This window comes from Lonchura striata, chromosome 3 (genome assembly GCF_050655825.1).
Source record: "Lonchura striata isolate lonStrDom1 chromosome 3, ASM5065582v1, whole genome shotgun sequence".
NCBI lineage: Eukaryota > Metazoa > Chordata > Aves > Passeriformes > Estrildidae > Lonchura > Lonchura striata.
Genome location: NC_140705.1, coordinates 94,152,613 through 94,173,572, shown reverse-complemented (window position 1 = coordinate 94,173,572; position 20,960 = coordinate 94,152,613). Strand labels below are relative to the sequence as shown.

Here is a 20,960-nt window from a genome sequence, read left to right as displayed (position 1 = left end):
GATCCCAAAATTCCATAACCTCTTTGCTGCAGAGATGATCGTGGTGAGGCTGCGGAGGGCACACGCTGCAGCCCCCTGAGAGCAGTCCATGTTTTCCATGGCTCCGCTCCGTGGCTACGTGCGACACGGGCACGGGAGCACAGCCAGGCTCACCCTTACAGTTGTGCTTCAGGCATAAACCATGATGCTGCAGGAGGGAATTGTCCCTGCCCCATCTTCAGGGCCATCTGCAGGCCGTCCATCACGCTTGGTGAAAGCCCCTGAACTAGGTAACACGCGGTTTATTGGCCAAGACTGTCACCTAAATATAACAGAGCACAAACCAATCATTTTTACTGCTGTCACGAGGTTGGGCTCAGGAGGGTAGAATAAAGCTGAGGGGCATGCTAACTTTCAATAAAGAACCCGACACAATATTGCAGTGCTTTTCAGGATGGGCAACAAAGAGGCTGCTCTTATACTACATGTAGGCTTCAAAGCCAGGAGCGTGCACTTTGGATTTTTCATAGACCACTCTGGAAGTGCAAATGGTCCCCAGACAATGGGACAGTACTCCTCATTTCAGTATTTGTGAAGACATTAAATTAAATAAACATCATCCTTTCTCACTGTAAATGGGTAGAGAGCTCACAGAGAGGCTCTGTTTACAGCAACTGCTAATAGTTTCAGCTGAAATCAGAAGCACATTTAACAAGGCATGAAGCATGGAAACAAACTTATAAAGATAATTCCACAGCGAAACATTCTATTCAGACCTACATTACACTTCTCACTAAATGTATTTGTATACAAAAGTTGAGGGGAGGAAATTTAAAATTTGACATAAAAGTCAAATTTGGAAAGAAAGTCCCTTAATGGTTTCCTTAGATACAATTCCCTTACTAGCCCCACAGTGAGTTCTGAGTAACTCTACTGACATGAACATACAGTGGTGTAAAAGCATGAAAAATGTGAGGACAATTGTATCAAATATCAAAACCAGAATAACAGGATGAATAATGAACCGAACCAGAGCTTTAGCTGGTTTAAAGCAAGTTGCAGATTTTACTGTAACAGGGTTAATTTACACCCCCGGTGGATGTTGGTCCATTGTCAAGAAATCCTGTTTTCTCACACTTACATTAACAAACATGGGAGCAAATGCAAAAGTAAGTGTAATGATCAATTTAATGAAACTCTGAATTCATTTACTCCATTAAAGTAATATGTCCTATAAATGGACAACATTTAAGTTTTGTAAAAAGCCATTAAAATCACAGTAGCTACTTAGCAAATTAGAGGCCCTGGCAATTATTCATCATTTCATTACAATTAAAAACTAATTGGAAGCCTAAGTAAATAACGTTAGAGTTTTGCTCATGATAGCAGGGAAAATAGGTTTAAACAGCTTATGTTAGAGACCGACTCTTATGCCTTTCACTAATGGGCAGGATTATACTGAACAATAATTTTTGCCATCACCAGCATTTATGCTGCAGCACTGAACACAAAGATCAAAATGATCAGTTGCAGCACAGAAACCAGGGCAATGGCATTAATAAACCCACAGAGCCCCGTCATCCTGCGCGCCACAGGGAAATCCAGCTCCGCACAGTTGGTGTTTGGAGGCACATATGTGACACAATTAGTATAACAAAATAAGTTTCTCTTTGCTGAAGCATTTACTGCAAATTGAGTCATTAATCTCATTTATAAAGCAGGCATGATGGCTGGCACACTGCGATTGGCCAAGGCGATTTCTTCTCATTAGTGTGTGAAAAGCTCCATCCTGTTCACTTTAAATGTGGGTCATTTTAACTAAAGAGAAACACTTCAGTCCTGAGGCACTGCAAGAGCTGGTGCTGTATTTATAGGAAGTTCCTGCATGCTGGTGATGCCGTGTTCTAGTACCTGCCTGAACTGCTGCTTGGATGGAGCTACTTGGCATGTAACTCCCACTTTGCCCCAGTCATGTTTCAAATAATTTATTTTTTTTCAGAGTAAGTTCTCTGTGGCATTGTATCCAGCCTCTGATGGCACCTATGCAATCTTGTATGAGTTTTGCAGGGTCAGGGCCAGTACACCACAAGTAAAGGAATTCTGCCAGTCCTGGAGAAATAACCTGTGCTTTTTGACAGCAAAAACTACTCAGTTCCTACATGTGTGGGCAGGGTCAGCCTCTGCCTTTGATAGGTAATCTAACCCAATTCTAGAGTCACTACTTTCCCCTCTATTATTAGGAACTTCATTTTCCTAGCCCACATATTGCATGAATGGAGAATGACCAAACCTGGGGAGAGAAAATCCCTTGAATGACTCCTAGCAAAATTCCCTTTTTCCTGATAAGGACTTCTCCATATATATATATATTAAAAAAAAAAAAAAAAAAAAAAAAAAAAAAAATGCTAAAAATCTTCTACATTCCTTGTAGGTCTTTCCTTCACAGACTTAATTTTAAAGTCTCCCTCCTCTGCATACATAACCACTGGGATGACTCATGCCACATTTACTTCAATTATATCACCTCATGTAATAAAGTGCCACTCATTCCACCAAATGTGAACAGCCCATCAGATCAGCACTACAAAGATCTGCAGGGAGGAGGGGAAACATTACATCACCCCTCCTCACAGCACAGACTGTTTTACTGCTTTTAACTTAAAACACACTCTCAGGCCACCTGCTAGGACCTTCAGTGCCCACCCAAGGGCTGCCCCATCAGCACAGTCACTGCAGGGTGAGGTGTGGATTTGGTACAATGCTGGATCCTTCACCTTCAGAATGAAATATGCTCCAGCATGTCATGGCTTCTTTGAGACTTGATTCCCATTTCCTTCCAAAGGGAATTTGCATCATTTGAGCAGAGCAAGCAAGTGCAAAGCAGTAGAGAGACCAAAGTCCTGCCTTCTTCAAGGTACCACAGATGACACTTTTTTGTCTGCTTGGGTTTTTTTGTTTCAAAAATCTCTAAACCCAATCACAAAATCAGGCCAATATGCTAATAATACTCCAATAGCTCACATTTTAACAAAAGCAACAGGTTTGCTGGGAGGCTTAAAAACTTCCTGTGAAGAAAAGAGTGAGGAGGTCCTTCAAAATGCCTGAAGGAGCTGCTCTTACATGCAACAACTCAGCAAAAATTAATTACCTACTTACCCAGCTACAAAGGCAGAGGTTAACAAAGACTCCAGAAGCCTCTTGTCTCCTCCTTCCTATGAATATGAATACATGTGTATAAAAATTGATGTATAGATTTTATGTTATTTAGTCTTAGATTGATTTATAAATTAAAATAAGATTTTGGGCATTATTTTCACAACAAAGACTTGTGCTCTGCTCAAATAGGGCTCTTCTCTGAAACATGGGTTCACAGCAGCAGCTGTAAGTGAAGTAACCTGCTTCCCATGTGAAATCCTTTTCCGTAAGTTGCAAGCTTTTGGGAAGAGATGGTCAAATGCAAAGTACTGTTTTCCAGCTTAATGGGGTCCTCTGCCACTGTGAAGCCTCTAGATATTTCTTTGTTTAATTAATCATAGCACACAATTAATCAAATAGTGAATGTTTGTTCTGAGAGTTTAAAAATATTAATATTTTAAATACTATTATTACAAATTTTCATCAGTTGCTGAGCTTCATTGACTGCACTGAAATAGAAAATGCTCCTACTTTTCTTGCTACTTCCACCCTAAGTTAAAAAAGTGATGAATTTCAGAGAAAAGGATCAGATCTCACTTACATTTTCAGGCCATTAAGATCCAGGAGATTTGGCTGAAATCTGAATCTGGGACTTCTGAAAACATTCCTATGACATTATAGCAATTGTGGCATCTGAGAGTGGGATTACCTTTCCTTACTATGGCCTTAATTTTTGTGGCTGAAACCAGGGCTTTCTCATCTGCTCTTTCACCTGGAGCTACTTAACCCTCCTCTGGCAATCCTTCTGCAATCCTGAGGAAGGAGGGGAATAACAGCTTTAATCCACTGCTGAAGGTGTTGGCAGGAGTTAAGGTACAGCTCTTATTTGAGGCCTTGAATATTTACAGTTGTAATCCATTGTGGTGTTTTCAGCTTGTGCTTTCATTACATTTCTAGGCAACATATATTTCTTTTTTTTTTTTTGTTGCTTAGAGTAAATACAGGGGCTCTGAACTATTAACAATCAGAACACTTGCTGTTGTTTGTGAAGTATTAGCTGACCTACTTCATTGCAGTTTTAATTAGGTATTACTCCCATGCTGATCTCGTCCCTGTGGGGATTCTGCATTTGGCTCTGATAGGAGTGCTCCTGCAGCACGGTGATTCACCAGGAAAGAGGCTGTGCAGAAATGCATCGTTCAAGGTGCAGGAGCACCACATTGTACTGGAGCCTCACCTGAGCTATGCCAGCCATCTCAGGAATTAACAGGGCAAGACTGCAGGTGTCCAAAAAGGAGACCATCTGGAATTAGTCCTGATTCCCCCCTGAGGACAGCCTACACCCAGAAAAACCTTGCTGTACCAAAAGTACTGAAAGCCTGGGACGGTGACCAGGGATTCGTCACCTGTAAGCTTTGGTGTACCGTGTTGACAACTTAAAAATCATTTTAACTGTTTAATTTCCCAAAATAGGTCTCTTTGCATCATACCTCAACAACAAAAATAATTTTAAAGGAACTATTTAAAGTTCATTTAAATGAACTGTTGAGGAACAACAAGGTAGAGGTCTTAGACCAAATGGTCTCTTCCTTTACCCATGAGAGCACAGTTATTTAGCTACTTCACTGTGGCAATTCAGCTGTATGCTGCTAACTAGAAAGAAACATATTCCCCAGGAATTTTTAAAAATTTCTTTTTATTTTTTTTTTTTTTACCTTTTGGCAAGATAACTCTGTATGCAAAATTTCACTGCTCTATGCCCAAAAATAAGAAGCAATACATTGAGGAAGAATATGATTCCATGACACATGAAACAGATAGTTTTACACACATCAAAGTAATTTCAGAAGCAATTAAGGATGAAACACAAATCGGGGGAGCCTGTACTCCCATTGAAGTGTCCCAGGGGATAACAAACCCCTTAACTGCCACTCTCCTCTAATTATATGTAATGCAACTGTATAGGATGCAAAGGAATTGATAGCTATGGCTGCCTGCTGGCATTTGGCAACAAAAGAGAAAGTTGAAAGCTTCCTACAAGCAGTGAGGTTTTAAACTTCAAAAACATCAAGCATATTTTTGTTAGCTTGTTTCCTTTTTCCTCTCAAAGGGAGAGCTTTTTGGGTAGTCTTCCTTAAGCTGTGCCCTGGATCAAGGACCTCACTAATTTTCACTGATCTAGAGCAGAAACGTTTTCTGTCTCTGTTTATGAATTCTAAGAATTATTAAAATCAGCCTAAATCTGCCTTTCCTATTACTAATGAAGGTTAAAGTGGCCACAGCCAAATCCACTTATCAACTGATGGCACAATCTGACCTTTTATCATTAAAATGAAGTAATTTTTTCATACACTCATAGAATGGTTTGGGTTAGATGGGACCTTAAAGATCATCATCATGGATAAGGACACCTTGCACTAGATTAGGTTATTCAGATCCCCATTCAGCCTGGCCTTGAACACTTCCAGCGATGAGGCAACTACAGCTTCTATGGACAGCCTCTGCCATGGCCTCACCACTCTCACAGTAAAGAATTTCTTCCTAATATCTAACCAAAACCTGCTCTTTTCCAGTTTGAATCCATTCTCCCTTATCTTGTCACTACAAGCCCTTGTCAAAAGTCTCTTTCCATCTTTCTTGTCTTCAGGTACTGAAAGACCACAATTAAGTAATATTCATTAAAGAAATTCAGAACATGCAAATGGGGACAGAGCACTACTGTGTAAGCTGGACAGCTCTTATTATGATTTATCCTGGTTTGGAAGACACCTATAATACTTTTGTTCACTCCTTAGGTTTGATTTGTCACAGCAAGGTTGTGGCTGCTCTACTTGTGCTGTAACACTTCATAAGGCTTGGGTGATTTAATGAAGCAACCTTTCTCCCATCACCTATAAACACCCACTTATACCACAGCAGACTTCAAGAAGGTGTAATGAAATTAGTAAGTTTTGAAGCCTTTGCAGGAGGATTTAATCACATAACTTACTAAAAATGTTTCTAGAACTCAGTGTGGCTGGAATCTGTCCAAGTTACATGAAACACAGCACCATAAAACCCTGCTTCTCCAACAGCTTCCCAGAAGTAGGTTTGGGTTTAGTATCGTTTTGTCATGACCCAGGAGATCTCCAGATCTTCTGTCTTTCATCAACTTGGACTTCTTTGAAATCAGTAGAAACTCAATCTTCCCCACCCAGATTCCACTCACTATCTCAGCTGATCTCAAATACTCAGATATGGGACAGAAGTGCTTCTAAAAGTTTTGGTAGAGCAGGATGCCCACCCCACCTGTTCTAAAGATCCACTTTAGAGGCCTCAGAGGTGTTGCCAGCTCTGTCATTACCTCTCCTCATTTCTTTCATCACTTGCAGGATGTGGGACTGACCACAGGAACCGAAGGAGTGAGACTGAAGTAAAAAAAAACAAAACCAAAAAAAACCACAACAAACCCCAAATCAGGGATCAAGGAACAATCTTTTGGTAAAATAAAAAAGCAAATAAGGTGATTATGTTGTATTTTTACTGTCTGTAGCTTGTACAAAAATGACCGAATTCTGTTCTCTTTATCTATATACAGAATGCTTTACAATGAACCTTGGTTCTGTCTGAAAGTTGTGGAATTTTCTATAAGTATACATATTTCAGTGGAAAGTACTCATTTCCTAAAACGCCCTTTTTAACTTTTTTTTTTTTAATACTAATTGGAGACACCAAGAAGTAAAACACTGACTTGAGAAAAGTGATTTCAATGAACATATTGCATTCTCAAATCATGAGAGTTGGTTTAAGCCTAATTAGTGCAGGGTTTGAATGGGTGAGGCAAATCTCTCAGAATTCAAGTTGTCACAGCTTAACTCTGTTGCAAAAAAATTGGCATGTATCTACTGCATATGCAAATAATCTAATCATCAAGTTGTATAGCAGTTGAGCCACTGTAGAAAGGGTGAAATTTAACCTCTGTGACTCCTGATAATCCTGACATCTTAAACACAATGACAACAGTGCATCTCTTATCTACTGTAACACACCATGGCATCAGTCTTGCTGATGGAAGTGATTGAGAATTACAAATCTGAATCATGAAACAGGAGCAGGGGAAAAAATATTCTATTTTCTGTGCTTTTGGGTTTTTTTTGTATTAGTTGGTTTTTGGTTTTGTTTTTTATATCTCAGATTTAAAAATCACTATATACAAATTTAATCGTAATCTGCTATTCCTGAGCTATAAAATACAAGCCATGTCTTGGAGGAAATGGAGGAGAAACAAAGCAGAGATTCTTAAAGAAATGTTACCCACTAAGGACACAAGAGGATTTACTGTAAATGTTCTGCTGGATCCTTATCTGCATGCAGGGCAAACAGACCTCTCTGTGGTTACTCCTGTTTTCTTGGTTCATGAAAATAACATTATATTCTCTGATGTGAGTTATTTTTTAATGAATATGTAAAAGAACCTAATGCTAGGACTGACTCCTCCTACAAGAATATTTATTCCTACATTTCAGTTTTATTGGCATTTCTGATGTCAGTGTTGCACCTGCTGGAATTCTGACCCTGCTGAAGATGTAACAAAAGACAGTCATGCAACATTTTGGACAGGTTTTGAAAAAAAATCCATGAAAACCTGCCTTTGGGGAGTCAGCAGCAAGCTACTGAGCATAATTTGCTTGTAAAGGTGGGCTCAGAACTGAGCAAGGCCTAAGCAGGGACACACACCTTCAGAAAAAATATGTTGTAATGAGTGAAAGATAGATATGTATATCTTTTGTGGTAATATGTTCAGTGACTCACACAAGTGGGCAGTTAATTTCAGTTCTCTGGCTGCAGTGCCTTAAGTTATACATTTCTAGGTAACATTCAGAGAAGGGAGTCATTTATGAATTGCCTCATTTCTGCCTGTATTCTATATTAATATTTGCATTACTTTTCAAGCTACAAACAAATAACCAAAGATGAGGTTTAAAAAACAGGATCTGGGCTGCTTCTGTAAGGGGTGGGTAGAGTATGCAGCAGAATATCTTCATATAGGGGAACTGTCTACGTGAGGGGAGTGACTCATGTGCATTAATGTTTCATGAGAAAGCTCTTGGGGCATATTATACATTTTGCTTTGTAGGTATACACAATATTATTTTACCTTTCATCCTATCCAGAGCACCCTGAAATCAATGTAAACCTTGCTTTGACTTCGCTGAGGTTTGACTCAAACTCACGACTGTAATTATGAAGGGCAAAGAGCCATCCTAATGATTTGTGATCATTTTGGTGTCTTATAAGCCGAAATGTTGATTTACCATGTTCATAGCCCATTTCCTTTTGCTTTATAGGGATTGGAATGGATTCACACACATCAGCAGGAAATGAATTTGATGTTCCTTTTCTTTTCCAGTAAATTTGTCCAGAGCAAACAGATATTTCCTTACTGGAGGGGCCACCAGCATCTGCCATTAGCATTTGTGCCAGGTCAGGACACTAAACTGATGGTGATGCCCTTTTTACAACTGTCACTAACAGTTGCCCAGACCTTGAGGGCACATCTTGCTGGGGAATCCCATGATGTTCCAGCATATGTTATCTGGCACCACACAGAGTGCTGGGGGAGGCGAGGGAGGGTCACACTCACAATCCTGCCAGCTGCTCAATCTTGCACATAGCAGTCACTTGAAGTGATGCTAAACGCCACAGGCTGGACTCTTTTGAGTGCCCTGCCGAGTTTGTTGTAGTCCTGGTTTATAATTTTTATTGGTCTTTCAAACACTGGAGGTCCCTAAAGATCCCTTTAATCTGGTTCCCTGCCACCATCTTTTTAGTACCTCACCTAGCAAGTGCCCCTAACTAATAGGAATAATTACAAATATGCCAAGAGTTAATTAACCTAACACAAGGACAGGTTTTCCTGGCTATTTTCCCAGGTCCTTGACTGACATCTTGGCATGGGCTCATCACAAGTGCTTCTTTAGTTGGTGAATATGAGAGCATACTGCAGTGTGGCCCAAGGAGGGAGAAGACAGAGATGTTCCCCCAAGTGCTACGAGGAACAGTGGCAGATAACCAGAAACTGGGTTTCATACCTCTACCATTCCATAGATGAAATTTAATTATGAGCACAAGGCACAAAGCTACCAGCGTGGGGAACACAGTGAACCCTCCAGAGATGCATGTTTCCTTGCAATTTTTCTTAAACTGCAAGTGATGGCCATTGCTATAGAAATACAATTTTGTTCACAACCACTGAGGACTGGAAGTGCAGGAATGTTATCTTTCTGTAAAAAAGTGATCTAAACACTTTTTCATGTTGATGTGGCTCTTTCTCTATTCTGTTCATGCCAATATTTTAGTATGATCTACCCACAACCTTTTAAATCCAGAGAATAGCTTTAAAACATGTAGCCTATTTCTGGATTTATCTGGATTTTCTTCCATATGTGTCCTGTCAATGCATGCTTGCATATATGTCCTTTCACTTCTCTTTATTTAGAAATGGTAGAGATCAGAGAGTCTACATTCAGGGAGATCCTAAATGGTTTATGGTATTCCAACGGATTAAATGCCAGATCCTGATCTCATTGTAGACAAGAAAGTGACTTGTACCAGTTTTAACATCTTTGCAAAGCTCTTCAGACTTGTTTCATAACATTATAACAACTGTTATATTAACAAATAACAATACTAAACTGAAAAAATATAACCTTTGAGAACAGAAAGGGATGGCCCTTAGTTTCCCTAAGTATTTTAATAGAACAAGTTGGCAAAGTAGGAAAAATATTAGTCAAGATGTTTGGTGTCAAGATATTTAGTGACAACATCACTGCTTAAAAAGCAAACAAACTAGCAGAGCTCAAAAGCCCCCCCACCTCCCCATCATTTCCAGAGAATCCATGATCATTCTAGGATTTTTAAAAAATAAAGATCTGGGAAATGTAGTGGCTTTGGGCAGATGTTCATTTATTGAGAATGGACTGCAAATGCCCCTCCCAGCCTTATGAGAAGGTTTTACAGTGTGTGCTTAGGAGGAAATATGTAAATAATAAGGCTCAGGATTGAACTGAATTCTACGCTGTCTTTACCCATGCTGGGATCTACACTATGAACAAGTACTGCAATAAATATGAATCCTTGTTTTGCTCAGTTATAATGCCCAGTCTGCCTCCAAATCCAGAAGTGTCTACATTGTTGCTCCAATGAGGCTAATTATAAAAATAAAAGTAAACTTACATTCTGGGACATGCCTTCCTTTACAGCACATACATATCTTGATTGTCCACCATGAAGATTTGAAGGAGATGAGTAAGCGTTTTGAAGCTGTTTCTCCATCTTTTTTCCCACATTTTCAAACCCTTTCTGATTCTGTACTTGCATTTTCCCCAGTGCCAGCCTGTAGAGCGTGTCACTTTCCAAGGCCACCACTTCATTCTGTTTAGCTGAGCAAGAAACATTTCCAGGTTCAGTTTGCTCAAAATTCTATTGTGTTCTTTTTCTCCTAAAGATGTATGATCCGGTTCAGATGGAATGCCTAAGGGAGAATAAAAAAACAGTGCATGATGATGGATGGGGAATCACTGAACTCCATGGACCTGACTTGTCCCTCAGTGCTTATTCTATAATCTGTTTATTTATGGTTGGTGCTGTTGGTACCAACAGTCAACACTACTACCAGTCCTTTCCTAACCTCAGTGTCCCACCTCTTAATTTTCCAACCAAATTATGCCCACAAGAGGAGAGGTCTTGTTCTGTGAATCACAATTGGAGAATCCCATGCACAGAAATGTAAGGGAATCAGTGACAAAATTATTACTTTCCCATCTCAGTTCCAAATGTCCCTTAACTGTACCTTGTAACATAATCTACAAATTCTTTTAATGTTTTGAAAGTAAACCATGGTACTGCACTGTCCAAGGATTTATTTGGGATTTAGGAAGACAATCAAGCATGATTCAAGCTCTTTGCACTTAGTTTGAACAAATTCACTGTTATGGCCCCAGACATATTAATGGATATCATCCCAGTGCAGCTGAGGAGAAATGGGAAGAAGTGTTGTGCTGATGCAGGTCATTGTAATGTGGAGGAACTCACCCTCTTATCCAAAACTTGGATATCTTAAATACTGGTTCTAAGCCTAATTAAATTTGCAAAAAGCATTCCCACTTCCTTTTCTCCATGGCAGTATACATTATGGCAGGACCCTATTTTCTGGTGTATTAAAATATTTATCTGTCAGGGTTGACAACCCTATTACTAGCCAAAATATAAAGAAAAGCTGAATTTCCTTCAAGCTCTTTTCAGAGCTCAACATTGAGGAATTGCTGATCCATAGGTTAAATCCCACTGGTACTGAATTCCCCAGTTCTAGTCAAGAAAATCACAAAAGGCTCAGAAGGTTAGGACAAGAGATTTTTTTTCTAGTCTCCAGTAAAATTACCTGCATACTTGAAGCTGAACATCTGCCTGAGTGCTCTGTTGGACTGAAACCAAAATGCTTAGCACTTCACCAGGCAGGGCTCTGACAGTCTCAAGGCCAGTGATTTTTACAGCAGCCAGCCAAGCCATCAAAGGATTAAACAATACAGAAAGAATGCTAAAACCACAAACTTATTGCCTTGCTTCCTCAAGGAGATGACAATGTGTACCCTTATCAGAAATTAAATATGAAAAAAAGAGGTTGTAACCATAGCAGCTGTGAAAGTCAGGCACTCTGGGCACAGGATTTATTATGCTTCTACTTCATCACAGGCTGCATTCATTTACAAAGAAGTCCTTAATGTCAAGAACAAAAGAAACAAAATTTCTGTGAATGCTTTGAGTGTGCTGACTGCCTAATGCTTGGAGTGCCATTTCATAAGCTGAGCTGACAGGAAACAATAATATAATTAGGCAACAATGACCTTCAGGTCGGGCACTTCCTGGCAGTTAACCCAGTCTTTAACCTGGTGGCTTGGCTGCTCTTGGAAAGTGCCCAGTCCTGAGACTTTCATAGCTGTGACAACTGCAGGAGTTCTTAAAACAAATAAATTATCATTTTTATGTGCTGAAAAGTTAAAAACTGAACTGCACATTGCCATGGAGACAGTGTGCTATTTAGAGCACAGAGATTTTCCAAGGAGTGAGAGTCCAGTTTAAAATCCAACAGGAAAGAATGCTTCAGTCTTTTATGTTTTGCTGGATTTATAATCATTGTACTTTGCATGTAGGGTGCATAGAGATAATGTTAATGGATTCCCTGAAGTAATTTGTGCATTCTGGAGACAAATCTTGACTATCATATTGGAACTATGTATTCTGTTTTGGCCTGCCCCAGTTCTTATGGCATCTGCTTTCTGTGATATCTTATTACCAGAGCCATCAGTAATGACAATTTAAGGAATTGTTTAAGCACCAGCCAACAGAAATACTGTAATAAACAGCCTTGAGTTTGCAGGCTCTGTATTATGCACTGAGTACTCCAAGTTCCAGGTATCTCAACCTGGTTTAAATTCTCTTTCATAAATATATTTTTGGGCAATAAAAATATTCCACAAGTTTCCTGGTAAACACAACTGGAGTTACACTGTTGGGATGTCAGACAAATGCTTGCTATTTGTAAAACCAGTGTGCCCCAAAGCATCGATGCACTTTACCAAGGAATCTTATTGATTTAAAAAGTCGCTGACACTTTGCATTCCATAATGCTGTGTTTTAAATGTTTTTGTCATCTTGTCAAGGACTGGAAAACAACACATGAATGAGCTGTTGTTGTAAATATTGATTCTAAAGAAACCTATTAGACAGAGACTCTGCATGTGACAAATGTATGAGAAGAATAGCGCGTGGATTTTGCTCCCAATTATCGCACACAAACAGTTTGGTCAGTGCTTCAGTTTTTTATTATTGGATGTATTCTCTGCTTGGCAGACCTGTTCTGGGTTGGTTTGGAGGTTTTTGGTTTTTTAAATAACTTTTTTAAATGGAGAATGACTTGTGGTTTACAAATGATTCAGCCACTGTTAGGATTCCTCAGAGGGGTATGAGCTTTCTTAAAGGACACTTGCGGAAAAGTCAAAATAAAAAGTTACCCAGCATTCCTGCTGGATATCTAAAGATGGATCTGAAAGGAGAAAGGGATGGAGGGGATGAATATTGTGATTTTTATACAAGTTGTAGAGGAAATCATATGTAAGACCATGTGCAGAAACATATTGCAAACAGTGCAGTATAGGCTATAGCAGTAAAAAATGAATCAGTATTCATTTTATCAAAACTTTATGAGAATAGATATGGGATGCTTGGATTCCTTTTCTTTCTCTACAAAAATTCCTTCAGGGCCTTTTAGATCCTTTTCTATCTTTCTCAACACAAGGAGTATCTGGCTTACTAGATCCAGTCTCATAGTCTCATGACCTAGCACAAGTCTCTATTTTTTTTTATCCTTTAATTGTAGAACTATAAGTTGTTATACAATAAGATATTACACCAATCAGATCTCAAATGAATTTATTTTTTTAGTGGATGAGAAGGCACTACCTATTAGCTACGTATTGATATTCTCTTAAAACTTTCTATCTCAAGCTATAAAGTCAGCACTGAAATGCCTTGTATATAAACAAAAAAATAACATTTTCTCCGCTATGCTATAAACCATGAAAAATATCTCACCAAAACCAATATGATAAAGCATTATCATCAATAAGTTAATTTGAGAGTGCCAGAAACTACTCTCAAACTTTAGCTAGTAACTTCTGTGTTTGAGAGTGTTGGGCTGAACTCAAGAGCACCTCAGGCTAAGGCTGTCCTCTGACTGAGGAGGAAGGTCCCTTTTCAGAAGGGATCTGGTAGCACACAAGTATCTCAGGTTGGGAATGTGGAGATAATCCATAGTCACTCCCTCCACACAGGGATAACTGCCATGCTGAAGGATCTGATCCTGAGCACTTCAGGCTAAGCTTGTGCAGCAGGTGACTTTATCCACTCTTCACACCCAGCTGAGACCTTGTAGCCACAGCTGATACTGCACCAGCCTGAGATGATAAACTCTTTCCCTACATTAGCAGACTAATATGTGGTCTTGGAGCACAGGCAGAATGAGCTCATGTCTGCCCACAAAAGACCTTTTAAATCTATTTAGTATTGGTATCCAAACACAGGCACAACCACAATTATCAATCCCAAATCCTTCTTAGCAATGGTGGCCCATCCAGACTATGAAAAATCATCACATAACTGCAGGATGAGTGAGAAGCTTAGGCTGATGCAGCCCCAGAACAAGATACCTTGGCTTGGGACTGTGCCAAGCTTTGTTTTATCAGCTCTCAGAGCTGTTGTTGTCTTTGTGGAAAGGAAACAAACACCACTGAAACAGAAGAGAGATAAAATGAGAACAGGGATAAGGACTTCCTTAATTACTCATATTCTGAACTTTCACTCTAGTGGTGCATTTCAGATTCCCCTCAGGGCAAGTAACTGGCCAGACGTGCCAGTACCTCAAAAGAAGCAGGACAGACTCTGCATATCTTTCAAAAAGATGCTGCCATTTACCTGCCCTTTCCATTGTCTTCATTTGCTTCCATTACATCAATAAGCAATTGCTCTCCCTCCCACACAAGTGATCTCTGTCTGTGCAGAGCAGGAGGTCGTGGAGGACCATAAAGAAAAGAACACAGTTACCTTTCTGTATTTTTGAAGACAAAAAGGAGAATACAACAACAAAACCAAATCATATTTCCAGTGTACATAAGGTTGATCATTACAAATACGTTATCTCTCCAGAAAAAAATGGTACATACAATACAGTTCTATTATTGGACACAATGGGATGGCAAGCACATGCTCTGGGAGTGGCACCAGATTATCCTAAGTGGAATCCAACAACAAGTTCTTTTGTGGTGAGGAAGAGGAAAGAACAAACACCTTTCTTCTCCCTTCCTCTGAAAGGGAAGGTGATGACAAAGCAAATCAAGGAGGAATCTCCAGTAAAACAACAACAGTTTTAACAACAAGATATGATCACAATCCTTCCCCAGATATTGTGGTACAAATAGTGGCAGCAACATATTCACTGAGGAATAGGGCAGAGTTGGGACCAGCAAAGACAATGTGAGGGCTTTGTGCCAGCTGTAAACACTTCTCTGGTCCAGCTGGACCCATGTTTGACTCATGCAATGCTTCGACCCTGCTTTGGCTTGAAGCTTTGTCTCCAAGCAGATGATGAGAGCTCTCAAAGGGTAACTTAAGGAAAGATATTCTAGTAATAATGAATGTCATATGTTGTTTCCACTTTGCATTTTTACAGGCTCATATGTACCTTCCTAGACAAGTCACAAATTCCATTAAAAGACACTGCAGATTACCTGAAGCTTGCTCTTGAAATTTGCCCAAAGATAAAAAGTTTCACTATTCCATTGTCAAACACTCACAGTACAGAGAGTACCAGAGACTGCAGCCCAGGCCTTGAGTACAATTATACAGCAACAACTAGTACTTATTAAGTAAGTATTATTTAAGACCTTTGCCTGTACTAATACATGCAGGGTGGCATCCTGCTGCCTAATTGCCTATGGACACTTGAAATTACACCAGCTTCATCTCCCTGGATAGTGGGGACACACAATAAAATCCAGAAACATAGGGAAATTTAGCCCCCACCACATATCAGTGGATCTTTCTGAGTCATCAAATCTCCACATCTTAGCAAAACCAAAACCAAATCATATTTCCAAGGTTGAACACAAGGTTGATCAATGCAAACAACTGATTTTCCATGTACTCAGGAAGTCTAGTTTGAAAACTGTTTTTCAAGATTCAACTCTTAAGGAATGAAAACAAGAAGGGAAAAAGGATAGGGAGAGGGAGAGGAGCTCTTATGAAGATGCACCTGGGTTTGTATTCATTTATGTCTGGTCCCGTCTGTCATGTCATATGGTGCCATGAAGCACAAACTGATTTCTGAGAGAGGATCTGGCTGCTGGTAGTATAGGATCCATTTGGGAGCTTTCAAAGAAAAAAAGAAAAAAAAATATTACAGAATTTAGGGGATCAAGGGCTCTTTTTCTATTTTTCTATTTTTTCTATTTTTTAGTACAACTCACTCAATTGCATGAAAAAATATTGTTTTTGCATTCTGGCATTTCCAGCATTTTAAATATAGATGATATCAGTAAAAAACTCATTACCCAAAGGGTGAAAATTTCAGTAAATCCAGAAAATTTTCAGTAGAATTAGGAAGTGGTAGATGTTACCACTCTTTTAGGATTTGTGTTTTAGGTCAGCTCTTTCACATGTTGGTGCAGTAGTGCATAAGCAGTTGAGGCAGAAAGCACATGACAGAGAAACATCAGATTCACATATTATAAAATGCAGTTTCCTCTCACTAAGGCCTTTAAGCTCTTTAGTTCTAGTAATCTCCTTTCTAATATTTTATGCACTGTTTTTAATAGCTTGGTAGACCACAGAAGGAAAATTCTCACTTCAGAGAACACGTGAGATAAATGTTGAAGCTAATGGAGTGATTCTTGCCCATTGAAAAGGAAAAGAAGCATCTTAGTACGTGTCCTTCAGCTAAGTAAATGATATTTAGTGTTACTTCTTAATCTTCAGCAGTGAAAATGTATTGCAGGTAGCCCGGGGCTAAAATGAATCAATCTGACATGCAAACTATTGTTGACAGTGATGAACTTAACCTGCAAAGAATAAACAAACACCAGTCTTTTCCTTCTGACACTGTTGCTTTATGTCCAACAAAGTGCAAATATATTCTGGGTCTGGAGAGTATGAAGTCTGTAAACCCAGCCCAAATAATCCTGATTCTTGCTCACTGGCTTGGCTGGTTTAAAAAGGACCAGTTTCCTGAGGCTCATCAGATGTGCTCAGAGAGCTCCACTGAGTGCACACTGCAGCTTTCCCTTGATTGCACATCCTGCTCCCAGGCCTAATTCTCTTGCCTTTTCTTACTCAAGAAGAAAAAGCTTGGCAGCCCCAAAGGTTAACACAGCATTTTAGAAAATCTTTACTTATTAAGCAATGACTCCCACTAGTTTGTGGGAAACATTAGCTAATATTACCGCTAATGTTCAGGCAATACGTGTCAATACTTCCAGAAGCCTGATAGAAAAATCCCACCACCTTGCCTGACCTCTTCCATTTTTCATCCTTTAATATCCTGGTGTGAAATCACAGCCAGTGAATTTTTTTTTTTTTTTGTTTGTGCTTGGCAAGGCTCCAGATGGTTTTTAAGTCACTTGTTCAGGCAGAAGAAGAATGGTACATTTGGGATGAAATTATGCTGGAGGGCATTGCTGCAATTAGAGAGATGAATGGCCCTTGGCTTTAATGAGAACACCAGGTACACGTTTCATGTGCTTATTCAGAGGAATTCAGCTCACTCAGCCAGGCAGTGTAGCGCTGCTAAGTCAATACCTGTGGAACTGCAAACACTGCTTCTGGAGAAGGGGCCCTTTCAACTCCATGTTTGCCTATGAAAAAAACACATCTTAGCGGGAGAAAACATCCCAATTGTCATGAATATTCTGGCACATTCCTTCTTGCACGTTAGAGCAGCTTTTAAATACACAGTAGAATGGTGAGCTAGAGAATGCTGGATGGGCATGAAAAGCAAGATTACGACATTCATATCACCATTATAAGCACACCCATGCCAGATAGCATGTAATTACATATCTCCAACCTCATTCCAATAGTGAAATTGTTTTTGTGCCACTTGAACAGAAATCTGTTCTTTCAGCCTTGTTGCTTTCCTGTGATTTTTCAAGTTTTTTTGTGCTACATATCTACAGCTTCACAAACTCAAAAATGCTAAAAGGACTGTATTAAGATCATAAAGAAAAACACTCTTAGTTGAGGAAGGAATTAAGGCTGCTAGATCTGCCCCAGCTCAGTTTCACTTTTCTGTGCTGATTAGGATATAACCTTTGACAATTCAATCATATTTTTCCACAGCATATTTCCTGTCTCTTTGTGCATAGAATGGACTGCACTCACTAAGTGAGCAGCAATTCAATATTTCGTTTTCTGCCTGTTGTTCATTGTATTGCCCCAGGCCTTATTTACTGCATATTTACAAATGTGGTTCTGAAGACAGAATTATTAATAGCCTCCTGGCTGCTTCTTTGCTGCTTGTCATTAGCCTATGTGAGTGCTTCACAAAGATCATTCAATTTATCTTCCCACCTGTTTTCAGAGGTAAGGAGATGGAACCATCCCTGTTGCACAAATTTCAGCTCACAGATTTCAGGCCTTATTCCTATTCTTTTTCTTCCACCACCCCTACACTTCTAGGTTTTGTTCTTTCCCCTTATTTCATGTTGTCACCAGCACATGCCTGCCTCCTCTGCAAATTCTAGCTCTCACTCCTGTGACCATCAGGAGGGGCTTTTCTTCTTGGAAAAAGGAAATAAGATTCTTCCTTTTTGTTGCTAGCACTGACATTATATATAATTACCAGGCAGTTTTTTTTCAGTCCTGTGCTAAACCATGCCCCATCCAAGCAGAAGCTTTGGAAAATGTAGCGGTCAAAATTATGAACTTTGTTGAACTGCAGCAAACCAGGTATTTTCAAAGGCTTGTAGATTTTAGGCATTATAAGAGCATTTTGAACAGCAACTCTATCCTCCATTCAAATTTCAAAGCCTCACTCAAAGTGTGAATAGTAGAGTGTTTTGATGACTCACTCAACTTTTCTTTACAATAATAAAAAGAAACCTGCTTTATCATATTTTAGATGTAAAAAACTCATTCTTGTTAAAAGTTATATGTATATGTAAATAAAATTTAGATGATCCTGTTATAAAAAAATCTGCCCTCAAAATAATGTTTTGAAAAACTATAACACCTTTTTTTTCAGTTTCTCTTAATAATAAGACATACTTGAACACTTTAATTACAGAAACTCTTATCAGCCCTACCTGTAATACATGAAAGGACACACATTATACATATTATATCTAACTCCATGGCACAGAAAAAAAAAGAATCTAATAAGTAGACTCATGCACTTAGAGAAACATGAACATATACAAATGCCTTTAAGCTGTCATTTGCGTAAATAAAAACACCCAGGGGAATTTTTTAAGGGGAAAATACACAAAGTGGAAAAAAAAAATCTCAGTTTTCTGGGCAATTTATTGCATCCCTTCTCAAATGCATATTCCACACATTGAGTCCTCTCACAGCTTTTGGAAAAATGAGATAGCTCTTGTTAATGGTGGGGAAACTATCAGCACCACAGTAGTGCTGAATTTCTAAATGCATTACTGAGAGTGTTACCTGCTGGTACTCTGGTGGTAATTACAGCACACATCTTAAAATCTGTCTGCACCCTCTGTGCCACTGTAACTGCATCCCTGACTCCCACACCCTGCTCATTAACAGTAATAAAATACTTTACAAAAATGAGACTTGCATTTGGATCAGTGTTGTGAAAGACCCACGTGGCCATGATCACATTTCCCAAACTGCAGGGCACTGTCACCACCATCCAAGGGCAACACAGAGCCTGCAGCCAAGTGTTTGTACATTTATATATTTAGGGAGATTTTGGGTTGTTGTTTTTGGCGTTTTTTTACAAAGATGAGATCAAATCCAATATCTGTCAGACTCCCTCAGACTTCTTCCAGTGTTATGTTTCAGTACAGCAGGATACTGACTTGGATAACATTGGACCCATTGTCCAATTACCCACTGGACATTTTTTCCATCCACACTCTGCACCCCAAGTCACCCTATATACCAGAGATGTTACTGGAGAAATTGAGAATTACTGTAGGAAAGAAACAAAACAAAATACCAACCACTATCCCAATGTCAGTAAAGATCTCCCTCTAACAGAAATAGGATACCTTGATGCTAAAACTCTTGAAACCCCTCGGAATGCAAGTCAGGCTAAAATTACTTCAAATGTTAAGTATTAATTCACACAAATGCAAAGCATATAAAGACCATTATGAAGCATGTGTGTATTTTTTCTAGGAAAAAAGTCTCTTATGATGTCAGCTTCTCTGGTTACTGGACATTCTCTGACTTCCACCAGAGGCTGCAATTCACTATTAATGCTTTACCTTTGAGTTAGAGTCACAGAAGACTCTTAGTCTGGGAAATTAGGCTGGGTTTTGCACTCCTAGGAGGGAGCTTCCTCAGGGATTCATTGAGCTTCTGAGTTTCAGTCTTATTTCCCTAGCCTTCTTCATAGAATTATTTGACATTTCTTATCAGACTATTAACTACTCTCACCTCTTTGGAAACATCCATATGACTGACAGGCTGGATGCAGCCCTCTTTTGCTTGACTGAGCCAATTGTTAACTCCCTGAGCAGTAAAACATTCTTTCTGTCCAAGGAGGCACTACCTACCTCTAAACATGGAATTCTTCAAGGCATTAAAAATGCATAAAGCATGTCAACTGCCTATTATGCTTTATACAAAAATGTATTAAAATATAGAGAGACAAAATTACACATGGCACAGTCACATCAGCTATGCAGCTGAAATCGGATTACAAATAATCAGCACAGTGGAGTAGATGGGATCCTAATGAGGCTGGAGCTTGAGTGCCCACAGCTGCCTGATGCCATGCAGGAGGCTGAGAAGGAGGTTGGAATGTTATGTGCAGCAGCTGCAAGCCAGGACCTGGCTAAGTCAGTCAGGATGAGCATTTCTGTCCCCTGGCTCAACCTGGAACAGAGGGGCTGGGGCCTTGACTGGCAAGAGTGTGTCACATACAAGGGTCCTTGCACAGAAATCTTACTGTAAAAATTGTTATCCACTCTCTAAGTCCCACTTAGTAAATATTCTTCAGATTCTGTTACCAAGTGATACAATTATGTCTCTGCATCTGATTTATCTTGCATTCCACCATGCCAACA

At 39.4% G+C, this 20,960-nt stretch overlaps 1 long non-coding RNA gene across 1 annotated transcript in view; it reads right to left on the bottom strand.

The window, feature by feature from the left end:
* LOC146768018 (uncharacterized) overlaps positions 1-20,960 on the bottom strand; it is a 59,500-nt gene that overhangs the window by 15,564 nt on the left and 22,976 nt on the right. Inside the window, exons 2-3 of the long non-coding RNA XR_014953958.1 lie at positions 10,330-10,627; positions 3,136-3,191 (exon numbers count right to left, since the gene is read on the bottom strand). This is a non-coding gene — a long non-coding RNA (uncharacterized LOC146768018). The remainder of the gene's footprint in view (positions 1-3,135; positions 3,192-10,329; positions 10,628-20,960) is intronic.